A 13,404-nucleotide genomic window follows, 5' to 3' on the forward strand; every position below is an offset into this window, starting at 1 on the left:
GGTGCATGACGTGCCGTATAGGTTAAGGTTGCGTAAGTAAGTTGTATCATTGTAATTTGTTTTTTTCTTTTTTTCATTTTGGGTCAGTACATCAAGATAGATGTAGTATTTTGACATAGGGATAAACGTTGTAATTTTCCGGGTTTGTTAGTTCCTCATATCGTTACTGCCGATATTGCTTATTTGAAGATTGTGCATTCTTGGAAAGTGGGAGGTGGTGATAGGGTGAATTGTGATCTGTATGGGTGGCCAAGTATGGACTGATATCCGGATATGTGAAGAGAGTTTTTTTCTGGGGGAAGTAGGTGGGACAAGTTGTGGAAAGGACCTTTGCCATCGCGAACGAACTTCCACAGGATGGGTACTGGTTGGCTATACTCCGTGTTCACGATAGATAGTGTGGTTCAATTACTATGAAGGAGACAGACCGACAGGGTTGAAAAAAGACGAGCTTCAAGAAATCGGAATGATCATTAATTGGATGACTTGTGAGGCGGTCGGAACGGACTTTCGTCTTCTGGCTAGGTTCAGAGACTCAAGTGTAACGACATTGTCCCGGAATACGGTGTAATTGCCAGAAGTATCTCTGAGGGTATTACCCTTACAAAATTTTATGTATTTAAATGACAAACTCAATCCAGAGCTTTTGCTGTCCTTGGATGAATTAACAGAGTCAAAGCAAGAGAGAACTTCGATGAACAAATGTGTCAGCATGCACAACGTTTCCGGGAAGAACAGACGCATATAGTATTAGTGGTGACGGTATCGGCGACCAGTTGTGACGTGATTCTATCACGCTTTTGCGTACTGTATTTATAGGAAAGACGGAAGAGTGCGCAGGCTGTGGACATGTCAACGCACAGTTACCAGTAAAATGGTTGACCGGCATTCGTCGGAAATCTATTTGTTTTAATGTCTGAGTTAGTGCGTAAGTGTGTGATAAGAGATACAGGGCTGTAGTAAAATGTGAGAGGAAATCCTGTACGGTGAATTCGGGAGATTCTCATTGTGTAAATTATTAGAGTTAAAGTAGTTGAATGAGAGCACGGTCTTAAAGATTCGGGACGGATCTTCTCGGAAGGGAGGAGGTATGCAGCACCACGAATAAGCACAGGAGTGGATTTGGGGAATTCTTGTAAATCTCGCGCAGCTATGCCTGGAAAGCGGTAGTTAAGGGACCGACTGGCGCATCGGATGGCAGGTGCGGGCAATGTCGATATTTTGCAAACTATTCTGCGAGGCGGGATTATGACAGCGCTTGCATGCTAGGAGACACTCCCCGGCGGGCACTGTATACAAATGTGGAATAATCAGGGCAGCGCAGGGCACCGATGTGCTTTGAAGAACCCATACGTTGCAGATACAACAGCACCTAGTGGCCTGGTATAGGGACCGAAGCGGGCTGAGGAAAGCTCACGTTGTAATGGTAAAAAAAACTCCACTTATCCCTTCCAAAGGAACTACGTTAGAGTCGTAGGGAAAAGACGCAGAAAAAACCGAATCCGGAGCCTCAAAGAGGGAAGTCGCATCGCCATTTTGTCCGCGTCTGAAACCGGAGAGAATGATGATTGTTTAAATTTCAGGTCAACCACGACGACCTTTTGGTGATGGATATCGGTGGCCAACTGGCCTACTGAAGCTACCTCCAACCTCCGCTGCACGGACGCGTCATAGCTATGGCAGGGCGCGGCGCACCTTGGAGCTACAACGTCGCGAGAAGCGAGAGGGCTGCTGGCCTCTGCTTCATGGGTGACATCGTTCGGCGGACTGCAAACTGCCGTCCGTAGGGGCGGGTCCGTGGCCGGGGCGCGAACTCGCTGCCTCCTGGGTGCAGAGCTGTCACCGGACACTGAACGAGCTGCCCTGGGGTGACGACAGGAGCTGCTAATGTTCACTACAACGACGGCAGTCAGCTACTTCCCTTGGTCTCTCCACATGGGATCCACGAGTCACGCTTAAGGGAGCAGTCAGCCATGTTCCGGGCCACGGGCACAGTTAACGCACAGGCGGCCACTTAGCCGTGACGCGAGAAGGATCGCTATGTCTGCAAGGCTGGGCAACCGGACGCCGACGCTGCAGGTCCTGGCATTTGCGTTGGGCCTACCACGCACGCTGCGGGGCCCCATCCCCGAGATCAGCGCAAGGCCTGCTTTGTACCTTCGATGTAAGAAAGTCAGTAACACTCTTTCCTGTGTTTCACTGCACGCTTCGGTGTGAGTCATCTCTCTCGCAAACTACATCTCTCCATCGTACGGACATAGTTACACCACTAAGCTCGAGGGTTGTAACAGTACGTCAACAACTACACAACCTGCATCAACGAATGCTAATCAATACAGATAAAGGAAATTGGCCAGGATCTCACCAAGTTGTAGTTTCCTGAGTTAGGTCTATAGTGCTTTTTCCCTAGTTTTGAGCCCGCATCTCGTGGTCGTGCGGTAGCGTTCTCGCTTCCCACGCCCGGGTTCCCGGGTTCGATTCCCGGCGGGGTCAGGGATTTTCTCTGCCTCGTGATGGCTGGGTGTTGTTTGCTGTCCTTAGGTTAGTTAGGTTTAAGTAGTTCTAAGTTCTAGGGGACTTATGACCACAGCAGTTGAGTCCCATAGTGCTCAGAGCCATTTGAACTATTTTTTGAACCCTAGTTTTGACCATAACGGAATGTGATGTACCTAGAGAATAGTGTACCTGGTAAGGAATGCGCAGTAGTGACCAGCATAAGCAGTTTCCGCCAATTTCTACAGTTTTTGTTGTTGTCAGTCATGGGGTTGTGCTTTGCGCGCCATTTTTCTAAGTACTTCACAAATGGTTCAAATGGCTCTGAGCACTATGCGACTTAACTTCTGAGGTCATCACTCGCCTAGAACTTAGAACTAATTAAACCTAAGGAACCTAAGGACACCACACACATCCATGCCCGAGGCAGGATTCGAACCTGAGATCGTAGCGGTCGCTCGATTCCAGACTGTAGCGCCCAGAACCGCACGGCCACTCCGGCCGGCTAAGTACTTCACATTCTACAAATTTAAGTACTGCGTGATAAAGTTAATTAGAATACATTATTAATTCTTAAGATACATAATTTTGTGGTGAGTAATATAATGTGTTTTGAGACTACTTATGTAACACATGTGCAGTAGCACTCGATCGTATGCCATGAAAGTGAAGGAGGTGTTTTATCATGGGACTCTAGGTACTTGCAAATGAACTGATTATCTTTAATGTCTCAATAATCTTTCCTCTTTCGCAAATGGAATTTATTTTACATTCCAATAGATCCTATTTCATAATCTATTAAACTTGTACTGATGTCTGATATTACATCTGCTGGATTAGATTTCTCCTGCTAATTGTTGTTTTGTACTATAGCAATAAAGTAACAGATAGGCGATTAAATGAAACATTGACAATATTTTGTAAATTGGATAGATTTTAAGTTCCAATAGACCATTTGACATGTTTTCACATACGGGAAAACCTGAATTTTCCGGAGTAATCTTTTCAGTCTCGGAAAAAGATTGCTGCAAATAAAAATTGAATGCCATGGTATAAAAATAGAGTAGAAAATATATTTAACTTCTGTTACAGCACTGGCTGCAGGGAACAGTCTTAAAAGTGTACCAGGGAACAACATTATCCCCTATAAAAACATGATGCACCTTTATAACAACGTATGTATTCTTAAGTACATTCATTGATGTTAGGGAAATAAGAAGAGATATCGCTTGCTAGCGAAACCTATGAAACATTACTGTCCAAATAAGAAAAGGCTCAGGGAGCAGAAGATGAGTAAACATCTTAAAACAGCAGGATACAGACGATTTTCGTCTGAGTGCTGAGACTCCACCTGGGTAGCAGGAGGGGAGAGTTTACTGTGCACCTTGCTGAGTGGACAAGGGACGAGCTGTTGTCAGCGGCCGGTAACAGGGACCCGCCCCCAAGTTCTTCAGGGCTGTTGACGGCCTCTAGGCCGGCCGTTAAGCGGTGACAGCGGCTAACAAGTTGCCACCAAGTTGGCAGAGTGCTGCGTGGGTCATGCAACAGGCGACGGGGCGGTCGGCAGCGCTGCCAGGGGCCATTAAGCAGCCTGGGTTACAACTCTCTGGGGCCAGGTGACCCGGTGTTTACTTGTCGCAAAGGTCAGCAGGAGTCCCTCAATTCCTCGTTCTTCTTCTAAGTGGCTTTTTATGCACCTCCGTGTTACCAGAGGATTGTTATGCAACCTCTTCAGGCTCCACTCAGCGTTTTGACTCGGATCACTGCGCCCGGCTGATTTTGATTCATTAACCTACTGCCATTTCGCAGTTCATTAGCTGGGTCAGAAAACGAATGCTTGTTTCCATGTTCCAGGCTACTTAGCTCTTGTAACTTAGTTACTTGAATCAAACAATGGAAAATCCAGGACGGAATGTAACAATATTATGGAAAAGGAAGTTGCTACTCACTATACAGCGGAGATGCTGAGTCTCAGGCAACTGAAACCACACTGCCTGCTGTCGTGTGTGTGAGTTGCGTTTGCGTGTGTGTGTGTTTGTGTGTGTGTGTGTGTTTGTGTGTGTGTGTCTGTCGTCTATTGTTGACAAAAGCTGTATTTGTGACAGTCTTTTCATTGTGCCTATCTGCGACTCAGCACCTCTGCTATATGGTGAGAAGCAACTTTCCTTTTCATAATTTAGTTCCTACTTTATAAGTTTTAAAAGTTCTTTAAAATTTTTGGTCATAGATCTGTGTATTTTAAGGTCTGCTATTCTTTCGTAATTCATTGTTATGCAGATGCCATCTGAGGATATCGTTTTCAGTACAACGAATCACTTCGTGATCTGATAGTAAAAAGATGAAATACAGCTGAATTGGCTTCTCAGTCCCCAAGACTACATAACAGGAAGCCGTCGAATCGCACTACTAAGTAAACCACGTCATCAGTTATTCTTCTTATATTCATTCACTGAGATCCAATGTGAACTACTAATTCTCCAGTTACTTTCCACTCGTATTTCTGATTCCACTTACATATTCAAAATGCCTGTATGTCTCTATGTCTCGTAGAGTCAAAGGGCCATTGTCTCCTCAGTGCTTTAAAATTCTGCCATGCATATACCAGATTTTATTGCATACCGGTTGACTCCGATACGTTCCATTCCGAAGGTATCTTCCTCTACTACTACCATGAGCGTGAGGGCGCGTTGTTATCTGCTACGAATGTGAATGCGAGTAGATGTATGAGCAAGCCAGTTTTGTTTCTATTTGAAATGCTTCGCACTGCAGTTACAAATACTTGGCGTGAATCGTCTTTTTGTCCGACTTCCTTCCTTCCTACTTTCCTATTTTTAAACATTAACATACACTAGGATTTTTTGTTTTTGTTTATTAGTCCTCTTACTGTTTTCTTGAGGTCGCCACGAATTCCTACTCTGTGACAACTTCTTTATTGCACGGTAGTACTTTCAACAAACGGCCTCAATAAGTGTTTGGGTGTATTCCACACTCTGTCTTCCGCTTCCAAGCTCCCTGAAGCACCACGTAATTAGTGCCTGATGTATTAACGCATATCCTAGCGCATTGACCTTCTTTCCCGTCAATATTTTCCAAATGTTGCTCTCATCTCCCATTATCCAGAGAAGCCCCTCATTTCCTATAAGTCCACTTAATTTTCAACATCCTACAGCGCAATAGCAGATGATTCGAATTTATTCCTTTCCAACTTTTACACAGATCACCATTCACTTCCATGCAAAGCTACTCTGCAAATGTACACTCTCAGAAATGTACTCCACAAATTGAGGCCAGCTTATGATGCAAGAAGATTTCTTTTGTTGCACGAGTGGGCACATTGATTATGCTAGTTTTCTTTTTATGTCCTCCTTGTTACGTTCGTCATGTGTAACGTGGTTTCCAAGGTAGCAGAATTCCTTCTCTTTCTCTAATTCGTGGTCCTCAAGTTTATATGAAAGGAATACAGCCAATCTTATTTCTGCTACTGCTCGTTACATTAGTGTTTCATCGGTTAATTGACAATAAAAATTGGATGTTCATTAGACATTTCAATCCATTTAACACGTCCTGCAGTTTTTCTTCGATTTTACTGAGAATATCAATCTCATAATAGTATCTTATCATTGACATACTCCACCATGAAATTTAATCACATATCTACACTACGGGCCATTAAAATTGCTACACCACGAAGATGACGTGCTGCAGACGCGAAATTTAACCGACAGGAAGAAACTGCCGTGATATGCAAATGATTAGCTCCTCAGAGCATTCACACAAGGTTGGCGCCGGAGACGACACCTACAGCGTGCTGAGATGAGGAAAGTTTCCAAACGATTTCTCATACTCAAACAGCAGTTGACCGGCGTTGCCTTGTGAAACGGTGTTGTAATGTCTCGTGTAAGGAGGAGAAATGCGTACCATCACGTTTCCGACTTTGATAAAGGTCGGATTGTAGCCTATCGCGATAGTGGTTTATCGTATCGCGACACTGCTGCTCGCCTTAGTCGAGATCCAATGACAGTCAGCAGAATACGGACTCGGTCGGTTCAGAAGGGTAATGCGGAACGGCGTCTGGATCCCAACGGACTCGTATCACTACCAGTCGAGATAGCAGGCATCTTATGCACATGACTGTAACGGATCATGCAGCCACGTCTCGATCCCTGAGTCAACAGATGGGGACGTTTGCAAGACAGCAACAATCTCCACGAACAGTTCGACGACGTTTGCAGCAGCATGGACTATCAGCTCGGAGACCATGGCTGCGGTTACTCTTGACGCTGCATCACAGACAGGAGCGCCAGCGATGGCGTACTCAACGACGAACCTGGGTGCACGAATGACGATACGTCATTTTTTCGGATGAATCCAGGTTATGTTTACAGCATCATGATGATCGCATCCGTGTTTGGCGACATCGCGGTGAACGCACATTGGCAGCGTGTATTCGTCATCGCCATACTGGCGTATCACCCGGCGTGATGGTATGGGGTGCCATTGGTTACACGTCTCGGTCACCTCTTGTTCGCATTGACGGCACTTTGAACAGTGGACGTTACATTTCAGATGTGTTACGACCCGTCGCTCTACCCTTCATTCGATACCTGCGAAACCCTACATTTCAGCAGGATAATGCTCTATCGCATGGTGCAGGTCCTGTACGGGCCTTTCTGGATACAGAAAATGTTCGACTGCTGCCCTGGCCAGCACATTCTCCAGATCTCTCACCAATTCAAAACGTCTGGTCAATAGTGGCCGTGCAACTGGCTCGGCACAATAAGCCAGTGAGTTCTCTTCTTGAACTGTGGTATCGTGTTGAATCTGCATGGGCAGCTGTACCTGTACACGCCATCCAACCTCAGTTTGACTCAATGCCCAGGCGTATCAAGGCCGTTATTACAGCCAGAGGTGGTTGTTCTGGGTACTGATTTCTCAGGATCTATGCACCCAAATTGCATGAAAATGTAATCATATGTCATTTCTAGTATAATATATTCGTCCAATGAATACCCGCTTACCATCTGCATTTCTTCTTGGTGTAGCAATCTTAATGGCCAGTAGTGTACTTTCATATCCGTTGCTGCTTCTTCGGAGAATATGATGAAGAGTAGGAGAGACATGGACCTAGAGGATAGTGTACCTGGGAGAACATTATGTCTTTTTGTCACCTCTTCAACCTAGTAACTTACTTCAGAATCATGTGATAAAGGGAGCGCTAGGGACCGCCATAAGCAGTTTTCGCCATTTCTTATAATTTTTGTGGTTGCTAGACATGAGGCTGCGTGTCTTCAGTTACACAATTTTATAGCAAGTAACAAGCTACATAACTTTTAAAACTAGTTGTATAACGCGTTAACGGTAAAGGCATATTTCACTGGTGGTGCACCACCTCATACCTCGAAACATATGAAGGTTGTTTGCTATGGAACATAAAATATTTGGAAATTAACTGAGTTTCTATAATGCCTTAGCGATTTAACCTGGTTTGAAACCAGAAATATGTGTTACTTTACAAATCTGTAAAACTTTTCACGGATTTATGATAATACTTATGTTTAATTTGATTTCATTTACTGATCATAGGTGTGTAACAGAGTAATCATGTAATAGGTAGAAGACTAAGTATGTTAATGACTAGATTTATGCCGATTGCAATGCTTCTTCATTACAGACAACAATTTGTACCTAGGTAAATGATAAAGCTGTAACTTGGAGCATGTTCCTGTATTTGGATAAACCTTAATTTTACGCAGTAATTTTAGTAATTTCAGGAAAAGCCTGCAGGACATCAAAAGTGAATACCATCTTTAAAAATGGGACTAGAAAATATATTAAACCTCTGTTACAGGGCTGACTAGAGGCGAAAGTCTGAAAAGTGGTTCAAGAAATAACACCCGCCCCCCCCCCCCCCATCCCTCTACGGGAAAAGAGAGGCGAATCCCTGTCTTGTACACATTCTAATCTGAGCTGAGTAATTAGCGTTATGTGTCATAAATGTTGTCGTACAATGTACCAAATGTCAATGGCGCAAATTAAGCTAATTATCATCCAGTCTTTCATTTCCCTGTTTTGAAAATGCAACAGGTTTTATGTTAATGTGAACGTTTTGCGACAGGCTGTGTGCATCGCATTCCACGTATAATAAGACGCCTTAAGTAGTTTTTATGTTAACAGTAGTAGTAAGAAATGTGAACCTGAATGGATAAAAAGAAATTTACTTAGTTTGCACTTAGCATGGACTGCCATAAAAGCATACTAAGAAAAAGAACCATTATGCTCTTTGCCGATATCCCTTTTCGAAAGGAGCTCAGTTATACCGTGTCAGCACAAAATTCCTGGATCAGTGTCCGCCTTTTTAGCTGGATGGTAACATGCTTGCCTCCCAAGCAGCGGACCCGGGGTCGATTCCCGGCCGGGTTGGAGATTTTCTCCGCTAGTCGACTGGGTGTTGTGTTGTCCTCATCATAATTTCATCCTCATCACAGGCACGCGAGTCACTCAATGTGCCGTCGACTGCAATAAGACTTGCACTTGGCGGCCGAACTATAGGGAGTGACGGGTAATATAGAATATGTGCAAGAGCCAAAAGGGAATAATAAGAGTGGACGACCAAGGACGAAGTGTTCGGATTAAAAAGGTTCAGGATTGGAATTAAAATTCAAGGTGAAAGGATATCAATGATTCGATTCGCTGATGACATTGCTATTCTGAGTGAAAGTGTAGAAGAATTGTATAGTATTGTATTGAACACGGGAACTAGAAACGGCGGAGAGGCTTCGTACCCGTCGTAGCCATCAGTGGGTCACAATCCCACAACAGGCTACAGCAGTCCATTCACCCCACTGCCGCCCCACGCCGAGCACATGGTTATTATGCGGTTAGGCCCCCAGTGGACCCCCAACCCCCCCCCCCCCTCCCCCCTCTCCGGGAACGTCCCACACCAGACGAGTGTAGCCCTAAATGTTTGCGTGTTAGAGTAATTATGGTGTACGCGTACATGGAGACAGTGTTTGTGCAGGAATCGCCGACATAGTGTAACTCAGGCGGAATATGGGGAACCAGCCCGCATTCGCCAAGGCAAATGGAAAACCTCCTTAAAAACCATACTCAGACTGGCCAGCACATCGGACCTCGGCACTAATCCGCCGTGCGGATTCGAGCCGGGTACCGGCACGCCTTCCCGCTCGGGAAGCAGCGCGATAGATCGCACGGCTAACCGTTCGGGCTGAAGCAGAATTACTTGATAAGCTCCACCGAATGAACAGTCTATTAAGTACAGAATATGGATTGAGAGTAAATGTCAGAGAGACGAAAGTAATGAGAAATAGCAGAAATGATAACAGCGAGAAACTTAACTTCAGGATTGATCGTCACGAAGTAGTTGAAGTAAAGAAATTCTACTGTCCAGCGGCAAAGTAACCAACGACGGACGGAGCAAGGAGAGCAAAAGCAGATTAACACTGGCAAAAACGGAATTCCTTGCCAAGAGTAGTCTATTGGTATCTAACATTTGTGAGAATGTACATTTGAAGCACGGTAACAAAACACAGACTGCGGGAAAACCGGAACAGAAGAGAATCGAAGCATTTCAGATGCGGTGCTACAGACGAATGTTGAAAATTAGGTGAATTGGTAAGGTAAGTAATGAAGAGGTTCTGAGCAGAATCGGAGAAGAAAGTAATACGTGAGAAACACTGAGAAAGAGAAGGGACAGGATGATAGGACATCTTTTAAGACATCAGAGAATGATTTCCATGTACTAGCGGCAGTTGTAGAGGGCATAAACTGTAAAGAAAGACAGAGATTCGAATACATCCAGCAGATAACTGAGGACGTAGCTCGCAAGTCCTACTTTGCGATGAAGCGGCTGGCACATTAGAGAAATTCGTGGCGGGTCTGATCAAACTTTTGACTCAAATAAAGAAAAAAAAGGAAAAACGGTGTCAGGCAGAAGTTTTCATTTACATTCTACCCATTATGTACGGACTTAGCACCGCCCAGTCTACAGCAGCACATTTAAGTACATTCTCTCAGGTTTTACCCGATGGGAGAACCTAGTCACACGACATTTACATTTTACTTAATGGTACGTATGTGAATATTCTGTAGCGCCAACTCTTGTGACCAAATCACGATAACTGACTCAACGCCACTAAATAAACACGTCACCGATGCTGACAGCATTACTGGGTACCTCACCACTCCTCTCCATCTCATTCCTCTTCCTTTGTTCCCTGTCTCCAGCATTGCCGTTCACAGTCGTCCCACTCGCGTGATCCAGTAACTTCGTTAGCCTCCGTTTCGCATTTCCTTCGCAATTCCCGTGGGAGCTTAATTCAGTTGCGTATATAGTACGGAAGATGGAACACAATTTGCACTCGAAAGCTACTGCCACAGTTTCTCTTCGCTGAGACCTCCCACAAATCGAGAGAACTTCCCGCTTGTAAGATTCGTTGATATAAAAATCAAGAATACAAGACGACTGAAACCACTATGTTCCATTTTCTCGGTATAAATACAGAGTTTAACGGTTATAAACGCCGATATTTTTATATTAGGAACCTTAATACGGACACGCAATAGTGTTGGTTGCGTTTGTCTACGTCAGACAGTCTTCCTGCACACGCATCGCGTAATTTACTACGTGATATTTTTTGCAGGGACGTAACTGCACCACTAAAAGGACTACGCTTGCAGTACAAACTAACTATTATCCGTCCTCATGTTCTCATTTCAATACCTGATGTGCTCGCCAGCGGGAAAGAAGCATTAATCTCTTGCTCTTGCCTCATGTACTTAGAAGTACTAACCAAAATAAAGCATACTACTCCCAAAAAAAAAAACCTAAAACTAAGATCCTCCCGAACAGGCCATGAATGCCTAACGGTACCGACCGGCCGCCGCCTCATCCTCAGCCCATAGGCGTCACTGGATGCGGACATGGAGGGGCATGTGGTCAGCGCACCGCTCTCCCGGCCGTATGTCAGTTTCCGAGACCGGAGCCGCAACTTCTCAATGTGCACCACGCTTGCCAACAGCGCTCGGCAGACCGGATGGTCACCCATTCAAGTGCTAGCCCAGCCCGACACCGCTTAACTTCGCTGATCTGACGGGAACCGGTGTTACCACTGCGGTAAGGCCGTTGGCATACTACTTCCAATACTTATAATTATTAGTCGGCAAATGATTTAAATATTGATGTAATCTTGTTCGTTACACTGTACTCAGTCACCATTGAAATTCCCTGCACTTGCAAACGTTAAACGCCATATTTTTGCCAAAAGCGTTAAATTTATTAGGTTTGAAGTCTTTACTTACAGATGATTGGTGCAAAGTTGTTACTTGCAGCAAAATATGTCACTCACAAGCACTGTTAGCGTGAATGTGTGGCAGTAAATGAGTGTGGACAACACCCTGACCAAATACAAGCCTAAGAAATCCTTCTTCGGATGTCTTTTGTTTTCTCATCGGTGACTTAACTACACTAATTTTGCATCACCTCAACTACTATAAAAAGTTCTCAGCAGAATCATGCTACATTAGCGTAGTATTAACGACAGAAACATACAATATCCGAGAGTGGAACGACAGTTACTTGTATACTCACGAATAATTGAATTGGAAGTGCCATATGCCAGATAGAATACTTCAGTCAGCCACGTGCCTGTAATGCTGACAGACTTTATAATGACAGTGGATGTTACAAGTAGGAAAGGCCGGACACGCGATGTCGACACATTTGGTTTGGTGGCGGTGAGATCGTGGTGGCCCAACGTGCGAGAAACTCCGTCTGTGAGGTCGTACAAGCACTGAAATTTTTAGTATCACTTGTCAAAGTGATATCGTGAGTACGTTCTTTCGGAGAATACCTCGACAGCTTAATTCCACTACCACGGTTTAAAATATATTGTTGTCAAGTCCTGCCGTCGCCTCTCCAGGATTGCAACAGCGGCTAGACAGGCCACAGTGTGGTAAACGAATCAGCATACTTGTGCTGGATAACGACTGTCGCTGAGCAGCCATACCATATAGAACAATCCAATGATGTGGTTGGCATTTCACATCGTTCCACCATGTATCTCTGCTCACGGCACATTACACGGCTAGTAGACATAAAATCGCTAAGCGTGTCGAAGCTTATATTCAGTCACTTATTGCTTAGTCTGGTGAGGCAAGAGAAGACAGTGTAAGTAAGGCTGAAATTTAGAATTTCGCCTTAAAAAAATCATTCACACTGCTTCGAAAAGATCCCCAGCTATGACAGGTAGAATGGCTTTCGGAGTACACTAGTGTTGTCCAAGTTTAGTGTTATTACCAACCCCGGAGAATATAAAACGGGTATGAACAGAGTCCTGTGAATGAATGACACGAAAATGTGGCGTACTGCTATGAGACAGCGTTTTAAAAGGGAACTTTATGGGTCTCTGTTAGGCCGGCTGGTCGACTCGTGCAAGAGCGAAATGTACGAAGCATTCGGGTGTGACAGCGGCCACATGTTCAACTCTGTGGGCACACGAGGGTAGACACACTCGTCGTCAAGTTCCCGTGCGACCACGTCTAATCACCTCATATTAGGATCACACTGTCTGTTCGAACAACATGTAACTCCCTCACATCTACACCTGGCGTCCTAGAGTGGATCTTTGAAGTCTCATGTGTTTTCCCCTACCCCAATAAAATTGTGGTTCAGTCAGCGTGAAACGACAGGTCCGGATGGAATGCGAACTCTCTTTTATAGAGAGTACTCTTTGTCATTGGACCACAACCTAAATTGCGTTTATCTCTCTCGAAGGATAAAGTTCCAAGTGAAAATATGGTAATGGAATGCAGCGGGAAAATTAAATGCCTACGGAATAGACCCTCAGGTACGCATGTGGCTCCAAGATTTTTTATAAAAAAATGAAACGAAGT

The 13,404-nt window shown here is 44.6% G+C and overlaps 1 pseudogene; it reads right to left on the reverse strand.

The window, feature by feature from the left end:
• Positions 1-11,522: 11,522 nt before the first annotated feature.
• Positions 11,523-11,640, reverse strand: LOC126485727 (5S ribosomal RNA; annotated as a pseudogene).
• Between the last annotated feature and the right edge of the window lie 1,764 nt (positions 11,641-13,404).

Source organism: Schistocerca serialis, chromosome 6 (genome assembly GCF_023864345.2).
Source record: "Schistocerca serialis cubense isolate TAMUIC-IGC-003099 chromosome 6, iqSchSeri2.2, whole genome shotgun sequence".
Classification (NCBI taxonomy): Eukaryota; Metazoa; Arthropoda; class Insecta; order Orthoptera; family Acrididae; genus Schistocerca; species Schistocerca serialis.